The sequence below is a fragment of the Lycium barbarum genome, chromosome 7 (genome assembly GCF_019175385.1).
Source record: "Lycium barbarum isolate Lr01 chromosome 7, ASM1917538v2, whole genome shotgun sequence".
In the NCBI taxonomy this organism is placed as follows: Eukaryota; Viridiplantae; Streptophyta; class Magnoliopsida; order Solanales; family Solanaceae; genus Lycium; species Lycium barbarum.
Genome location: NC_083343.1, coordinates 1,245,893 through 1,255,116, shown reverse-complemented (window position 1 = coordinate 1,255,116; position 9,224 = coordinate 1,245,893). Strand labels below are relative to the sequence as shown.

The following is a 9,224-nucleotide window of genomic DNA, read 5'->3' as shown; positions in this document are numbered from 1 at the left end:
AAGTTTGGACTCTCCCTTTTCTTAATAATAATATTCTCTTCTCAATTTTAGAGGTCTTTTATTTACTAGAAAAAGATTAATTTGAATTATTTTACGAAGTATGTGCCCTCCAAGAACACGGTTTCAGACACATATGTTTCAAAAATATATGTTGCATAAACAAGAGGCGGTAGTCTTTCCTAATGATTTTTTGATGTTAACCAAAAAATATGCATTTCATTTATATAATTTCCATCTTCTTATAACTAATGGTAATAAAATAAATATTTTGTTTGTGTTATTAGTGCTTTTTAACTGGTTGGGACATAAATTTAATTCAATACGCGTGGCTGACTTGCTTCTTTGAGTTTTTAATGGCCCAAAATTTGGTTTAGACGACCTTTACTACATGTGGAAGAAATTCATTTTTGTTGTCGTCTTCAACTTTTAGTTTCATATCAATTACACCAATCAGTAATTAGACTTTTATTATCAATACTATCCAAATACTATCATTGGCTAATATTATTAATAATCTTTAATGTACCATTTTCCCTGATAGTATTTTTGCATTATATATGTAAAATTGAACAATTATCATTGTCCAACAAAAAAAATAACAAGGAAAAGATGCCAACTTTTTTCAGCAGTAATACTAAGAGTGAAAAAAGAAATATTAAAATGAATATATTGAAGATGTCTGGCTGACCTGCTTCTTTGAGTCTTTGAGAGCCCAATTTTTTGTTTAGAAGTTGATTTTGCACGGAAAGGTCACCTAAGGGGTGTAATGTAGGCAGCCTACTATGACACAAAGTGTCAATTGGTTGATTCCATCGCTCGAACTCACTCTACTAGTAAAAGGAAAAATTTTACGAACAATTTCGATGGAATCGGTCGAAAAAACGACAAGCCAAATTCCAACGAATTTCCGACAAGACGCCTGTCAGAAATTGCTTTTTTTTTTCTTTTTTTAAAAAAAAAAAAAAAAACTTGAACTTGCTCCAACGCTCCCCGTCTAGCACTTACCGGCCAAATTTTCAGAAAAAAATATTTTTCGCAAAGAATAAACTTGTGTCATAGCAAACATACTAAATAAATCTAAATATTGCATTATAAGAAGTTAAAAGAAAACGAAGAAAAACAGTTGGCAGTGTGGAAATATTCTGCCGTGCTTGACCCAAGTCAACTGCTGTCCCTTTGCATAAGTCAATTTGTAAATGACACCACAATTGCCAACGCAAATAACTCAATAAATTTCATGGTCCTGCTGATGAAGGCAATGCATTCTAAAACAAAATATTTCACTCACAAAATGAGCAGCTGCATCATTCTTTACTTAGTACTACCATTTTTCATAGTTTGCAGCTTTTCTCTAAGATGCAACGCGCTACAAAGTGACATCGATTGCTTGAAATCGATTAAAGATTCATTGGAAGACCCTTTAAATTACTTGAATTCTACATGGAATTTCGATAATCAGACAGAAGGTTTCATATGCAAATTTACAGGAATACAATGCTGGCATTTTGATGAGAACAAAGTTTTAAGCATTAGTCTTCCAGACATGGGACTAAAGGGTAAGTTTCCACGAGGCCTTAAAAAGTGCACTTCTTTAACTTCTCTTGATCTTTCAAGCAACAAGCTACATGGATCCATCCCTTCGGATATATTAAAAATAATCGGTTTTATTGTAAATCTTGATCTCTCGAGCAACCAATTATCAGGCGAGATCCCAACCGACATTGCAAAATGCTCTTTTCTTAATAACCTCAAATTGGACAACAATAGACTAGAAGGTTCGATCCCACCTGCAATTGGCCTATTCGATCGACTTAAGACTTTTAATGTTACCGACAACATGTTGACAGGGCCAGTGCCAAATTTTATTAATGCCACTATTCCAGCTGAAAGTTAATGCAAATAATCCAGGACTTTGTGGTAAACCTCTGAGATTGTGTCCTCATAAACACGTATGGAATAAACACGTATGGAACCGTCATACTCTCTTTATTAGTGGTTTTGTGACGGGTTGGTCGCTTTTTACTTTACTTGGTATATATCTTTTCTCCTTCGGTTTACTTGCTGTAAAAAAGATGCTTCTATTGATCAAGAAGAGAACAAAGGTAATGGTAATAGATAGAAGTGAATGGCCTGAAGTAGAAGAAGTCAACAACAACCCGAAGGTAAACATTTTCCCAACTTTCAACCGTCTTTTTCCTTCTTTAACTGCACCTCGAAAATAAAGTAGTCCGTATGTTTCAGTTCATGTAAAGTATTTCCTTCTTATAGTCTGTTTGACCAAGTTTATTTTTTTCCAAAAATATTTTTTTTTTTTAAAAAAGTACTTATTTTTTAAAAGGTGAGGTGTTTGGCTAAGCTTTTGGGATAAAATAAGTACTTTTGGAGAGTACCAAAAATAGTTTTTCAAAAGCTAAAAAAGTAGTTTTTTCCTAGAAGCACTTTTGAGAAAAATACACTTATAGCCTGTTTGGCCGAGCTTATTTTTCTCCAAAAGTACTTTTTTCTTTTCTTTTCAAAAAGTGCTTATTTAAGAAAAAAGTGAGGTGTTTGACAAGCTTTTAGGAGAAAATAAGTACTTTTGGAGAGTAATAGAAACAGTTTTTCAAAAGCTAAAAAAAACAGTTTTTTTCTAGAAGCACTTTTGAGAAAAATACACTTATAGCCTGTTTGATCAAGCTTATTTTTCTCCAAAAGTACTTTTTTCTTTTCTTTTCAAAAAGTGCTTATTTAAAAAAAGTTAGGTGTTTGACAAGCTTTTGAGAGAAAATAAATACTTTTGGGGAGTAGCTGAAGCTAAAAAAAAAAGTGGCTTTTCCCCGGAAACACTTTTTTGAAAAGCACTTTTGAGAAAAATACACTTGAAAGTACTTTTTAAAAGCTTGGTCAAACGCTAATTGCTGCTCAAAAGTACTTTTTAAATTAATTGGCCAAACACAAATTACTTCTCACAAAAAGTACTTTTTTTAAAAAGCACTTTTTAAAAAAATTCTTTTCAAAATAAGCTGATTTTAGAAGATTGGTCAAACGCTAATTGTTGCTCGAAAGTACTTTTTAAATTAATTGGCCAAACACAAATTACTTCTCACAAAAAGTACTATTTTAAAAAAGCACTTTGTAAAAAAAGTACTTTTCAAAATAAGTTGATTTTAGAAGCTTGGTCAAACGCTAATTGTTGCTCAAAAGTACTTTTTAAATTAATTGGCCAAACACAAACTGCTTCTCACAAAAAGTACTTTTTTAAAAAGTACTTTTCAAAAAAAATATTTTTCAAAATAAGCTGATTTTAGAAGCTTGACCAAACAAGCTATTAGTTCGTTCAAAAAAGAATGGCAGACGATAGCTTTCTAAATTTTGAAATAATTTAACTTAAACTTCTCATTTATTATACTCTTAGTGACAAGCTATTATAGCCACACAAGTGTTATGCCACGTTTAAGACCATAAGTTCTAAAAATCTTCTCAGACTATGTCACATAAATTGGGACAGAGGGGATACTAAATCAAAACTGTGGTTGTAGAGGAGAAAAATAATGTGCTAATTGTAGATATATTCTTTTCCTCAGATTTTAAAGTTGGAGAAGATTGTTACAAGAATGAGTTTTATGGAATTATCAAAAGCGACTTCGAATTTCAGCCAAGACAATGAAATCGGGAATGGAATGCTGGGGAAAGTGTACAAAGCACTGGTCCCAAATGGATGGACAGTTGCCATAAAGAGGCTCCAAAGTTTCGAGAATTTGGAAGAAGAGTTTGTTTCTGAGATTACAACTCTGGGTAGTCTGAGGCATCCGAATTTAGACCCTCTAATCGGCTTTTGTTCTGAAAGGGACGAGCGACTTCTTGTTTACAAGTACATGCATAATGGAAACTTACATGAATGGTTGCACTCAACCGACGACAAGGCAAGACTCTTGGATTTTCCTCTAAGGGTTAAAATTGTTTTTGGCGTCGCGAAAGCCTTGGCTTGGCTTCATGATGGTGGAAAATTCCATGTTGTACATGGTAGCATAAGCACACAATGCATCTTGCTCGATGAAAATTTCGATCCCAAGTTATCCAATTTTTGGGAGGCAACACTTGCAAAAACAAATGACATAGATTCGAACTTGAGTCTACTGCCAATAGTCGAGTCTTTAGACTTTACAACATACAAGAAAGATGTCTATCGATTCGGGGTTGTGCTTCTCGAGCTTTTAACAAGGAAAGAATCTTATGAATTGAGTTGTTCGACTCTTAATTTTTCCAGCAGCTCTTTTGCCAGTCCTCTAGATGTGGATAAACTACTGTTAGGTCAAGGATATAATGCTATGGTAATGCAGCTGCTTGAACTTGCAAGTAACTGCATGAAATTCATTCCTGATCAAAGGCCAACAATGCAACAAGTGTATCAGACTGTTGCTGCGATTGCTCGAGTGGATGACCAAATAGGGGACCCTGAAATACAGTTGCATGAGGACTAGAAGCGAGAACGAGCCACCGTCATTCAAACCCTTGTATTTGTGTTAAAAATTATTTAATATGTATAAATAATCTATCCAAAACTGGCTAGGCGAAAAGGATTGTAGTCCAGACTTGTTAATTAAAAATACTGGCTGCGCCGCTGGCTAAAAGCTACTACTTTAGAATTCTACTTTCTATGGTTTATTCTTCCTTTAGCAAGAGGTGTATGTATTCCTAAATTGATGTTTCCTATAATGCAATATTTGATAAACCTAGCTATAATGTTTAGCACAACACATGAATTAGAAAATAGCATCATAGCAAAGTGAAACTGAATAACAAGAAAAGATAAGGACACTTGTCATAGTCAACCAGCTTCCACAACACTTATATAATATAATTTGTTAAGAATAAAAAAGTAATGAATAAGATAATTGGAGATAGTGAAAAGGAGAAAAAAAAAAAGCATATAGCAACAGACAAAGGGTACATGTCAAATATCCGCTGAAGCAAATACAGAAGCTATAATTAGATTGCGGAGCTGTTACACCTCAGAAATTTTTCCGTTGGTACGAAAGTGAATGAACTAGTGATGAATATGAGTGCATGATGTCCATGGGCAAGAAATGACGTTTGATGACCTTAGGCGAGGTTTCGAAGGTATTCGATGTGAGATGAGGAAGTTGGCTAAGTTAAGATGAGATATAAGGTGAGCAATGCATGTGCATGGACGTGGGTGATTAAAATGAGAAGTCTAAGAAATGTGGGAAGTTGCAGAATTGCAACTGCCCAGTGGTCATAAAGTGCTAGGATGGACTATAAACTGGTATACGGTCCGTAAACTAGCAGGTCGTAAACTGTCATGCAAGGCTTCAACTTTCTGCCAGTCGAGAAATGGTAAAATACGACCTGGAGGACGGACCGTAAAGTGATTTACGGCCCGTAAACCATGGTCGTAAATCACCATGCAAGCAGCCAAAGCTTCTGGTTCTGGAAATGGTTAAAGACGATCGCGAGGGACGGTCCGTAAACTGCAATACGGGCCGTAAATCATGATGGACGACCACTGTTCACCTCAACACATATTTTACAATTCATTAAATAAAGGGACCAACACTTGTTTTATTTCATTTCCACATTTCACCACTTCTCTCTAAAACTTCTCTCTACATTTGTTACACAAGTTTTCAAGGATATTTGAGGATCAACATCATTAAATAAGTGAATCAAGAGTAAGAACATCATCAAAGATTATCCAAGTCAAGAAACCCAAATGGAGAAAAACTAGGGTTTTGCTCAAAGTGGAGTATTACCAACCAAAGCTTGTTCCTACAACTTCTAAGGTAAGATTCATGATATTTATATGATGTTTAAGGTATTGGAGAATTACAATACATGGATTGTAGAAAATATGGTCAAGTAGGTCATGAATGATGAATAGTGACATTTTGAGGAATAGTTTGAATTGAATTATGAACGTTGTTGTGTTGAGACACGAATGTGTTATAAATGGTATTAAGATCATGAGCTAGACACTTTAGACAAATGGACGAAGTTGGATGTTATGATCATAAATATGGGTGAATTAGAAGCAAATTGAGAAATCTAGATAATGTAGATGAGGTGAACGACTAATGGCCATTGTTATGATATTAATGAAGGTATAGACGCTAGCATAGTCCGACGAAAAGGTATGTAAGGCTAACCCCTTCTTTCATAAGGCATGGTTCTTTGGCCAAACTCTTGAATCCTCTACATGAGTATGATGTCTTCGAATGATTGATATTCCGTTCATAAGCTCACAATCCTTGAGATGTGCTACGAATGTACTACGCACCTCGTATGACGAGTAAGCTTATGATATAGATGTAGCGATAATGATGATGATAGTAATGATGATGATATAATAATGATGTTAAAGGTGCCTACGGGCTAGTATACTCATATATGCCTATGGAGGGCTATAATGAAACCCCGAGCTTATAACGCCGGGTAGGATATATGTATATGAATATGTATAAAGTATGTATACGATTACGAAATGCGCGCACACCTCTGCAGATGGTACGGATAACCCTGAAGCCTTGGTAGGGCCAGGTATGAGTAACCTTGAGCCTTGGTTGGCCAAGTATGTATAAAACACCGATCCTATGAGGTCGGATATGCTATGTAAATGTTATGTATATGAAATGACTAAGTATATAATATGAATATGAATGTGATAAGACTATGTATACGAATACAAGCACAATTATGGTACGGATACTATTATGGAATACGGATGATGACGTAGATGTACAAATACGTATGAAAAATGGAAAGTCCCTATGAAAGGCAGGTAAGTGCTATGACGATGATATTATTGTCTCCCCTCCTATGATATTTCATATGTTGTTCATTATGCTTACATATCGATGTTGATCATGATTTACATACTCAGTACATTCTTTGTACTGACGTCCTTTTGTTTGTGGACGCTGCGTCATGTCCGCAGGTGTACAGGGAGACAGACTTGATCCATAGCTGCCTTTTTCAGAGATTACATAGAGAGCTCCATTTCCTTCGGAGCCATATCTTTTGGGTACTTATTCTTTTGTGTATATAATTATGGGCATAGCGGGGTCCTGTCCCGCTCATGTGATATGTCATACTCTCTTAGAGGCTCGTAGTCACGTGTATATGTTTAGATATGTCTGGCCTTGTCGGCCTATGTTTTGTATATCATTTTGTCGGCCGCGTTGGCCCATGTACATTTGATGTGGCATAGACGCCAATTATGATATAATGGTAATGTCGTCCAATGGGACTAGTTGACGAATGAATGGCAATGCGTGTTTAATTATATGGCTCACCTAGATGTAAGTATAAGAGTAAGCGAAAGGGGTGCCCGGGTGGGCTAGCACCGGGTGCTCGTCGCGGCCCCCTAGTCGGGTCGTGACAAGAGCAATAACAAATCTTTTATGCTTTCACATCCAGTGTTCGATATTCATATTGGGGCTTCGATTAATCTAAATTCACGCTAGGAAGTTCCACATTTGGGGGTAAAGCTCTCCCTAACAAATTCGGCTCTGAGATGTAGAGTATAATGACATGATAAGCGCGAATGCAATTGCGAGCTTAAGTTGATTTAATATAAAATGTAGCCACTAGTGTCATTGCTTCAAATTAGCAACCAAACAAATCAAAAGCTATAGCAAATGCTTCTTTGCTACTAGTAGTTGATTGATCTGAAATTTTTTCTCTCTAACTTCTCTCTATAGACAATGCTCTCATTAGATTTGTGCGGATACCACTAGAAGGACCTCGGGGGATCATTGTCGAAACTTGCAAAGCAGGACGACCCGCGAACTTGTTTAATAATTGGGGGAGTGACACATTTGGGAACTCCCCCCCCCCCCCCCCCCCCCCCCTCCCAAAACCACTACATCTCGCTCGTATCCTCAGTCCCTTATCGCGATACTCCACCAGATCTCCTGTTATACCCCGCATTTTTAGAGCCTGAGCGTGACACGTGCTTCCTCAAACATTGACAATCACGTCGTTACTACATAATTTAAACTCACGATTGATAGTATTATATTTCGTATTTTTGTACGTCGGATTATTCATAAGCGGAGGTGGGGCCCACACATCGAGATTTTTTTAGGAACACGTGACAAGTTATATGAATCACATATGTGAAGTTAAACACAACTCAAGAAGGACCCTTGAGCCAAATCAAAGTGGAAGCCCTCCAAACAAATATGTTTAAGTTACGTTTTTGGGTGATCTGACTTCGGGAGGCCATAACCCCATCAGTGTTTGGGAATTTGGGAAAACTCCCAGAATGAAAGTTGTAGATAATTGAATTATCTTTCCAACCATAGGTCGTGGGTCCATAGGTGACGTCGGTATAAGGAGATACAAACGTTTTAAGGCAGAAAGATCAGTGGGCTAGGCCCCATCCGGGCCCAACCGGGTTAGGCCCATGACCCATGTCTATTTAAGTGACATATCAGCCCTTTTCTCCTCAATTTTCATACCAAAACACCAGAAAGTTCTGGAAAAAGAGAGAGAAGAGCCTTGGAGAGAAGAAAAACCAATTTTGACCAAAATCTGAGCCCCGAATCCCGAAGCCCATGAAGAGAAAAGTGTTCTACGCTGCGTTGTCTTCAATTTGAGCTAAGAATCAACCAAGGAGAAGAGTGATAACGTGGTGGATGCATGATTAAGGTATGAATAAGGTTCTTTTTCATTGTTAACGAGTTTATTTAGAGTTTTAACGGATTAGAACGGAGAGAATAGCCTGATAAATTCGTTTGTTGGTATTGTGAATTATGGAACGAGATTTGAAGAGACTTTTGGATGAAAATAAATGTATTTAACTTGTAAAACGTGGAAGATGTTGTTATTGATGTCGTTCATATGAATTTCGACTCCTTTACGGAAATAAAATTATTAAATAGTTATATCGCAAATTTGGTTGGTTGAGAAATTTAGAAAAACAGTGTGCGGACTGTTTTATGGCATACGTTGGTGTTGGAAATGGTATTACTACTATTCGCATGGTTGTTGATGTTGTTGGCTATTGAATTGGAATCTCGGGCTAGGCATATAAACAGGGGAAATGCTGTCCGAATTTCGGCAGAATTTAAAAGGGTTTTAATTAAAGTTTCGAGACGAACGTACGACAATGATCCTAATGATACTATGAATAATTCCATATGTAGATTACGAGGCTACGAATAATTCTTAAGCGAGTTGCAAGACGGGAAGTAAGTTGAAAGTCGAGAATCATCTTCTAG

The 9,224-nt window shown here is 36.4% G+C and overlaps 1 pseudogene; it reads left to right on the top strand.

Annotated features, from left to right (window-relative positions):
* The first annotated feature begins 1,160 nt into the window (after nucleotides 1–1,160).
* LOC132602852 (probably inactive leucine-rich repeat receptor-like protein kinase At5g48380) lies at nucleotides 1,161–4,630 on the top strand (annotated as a pseudogene).
* The last annotated feature ends 4,594 nt before the right edge of the window (nucleotides 4,631–9,224 follow it).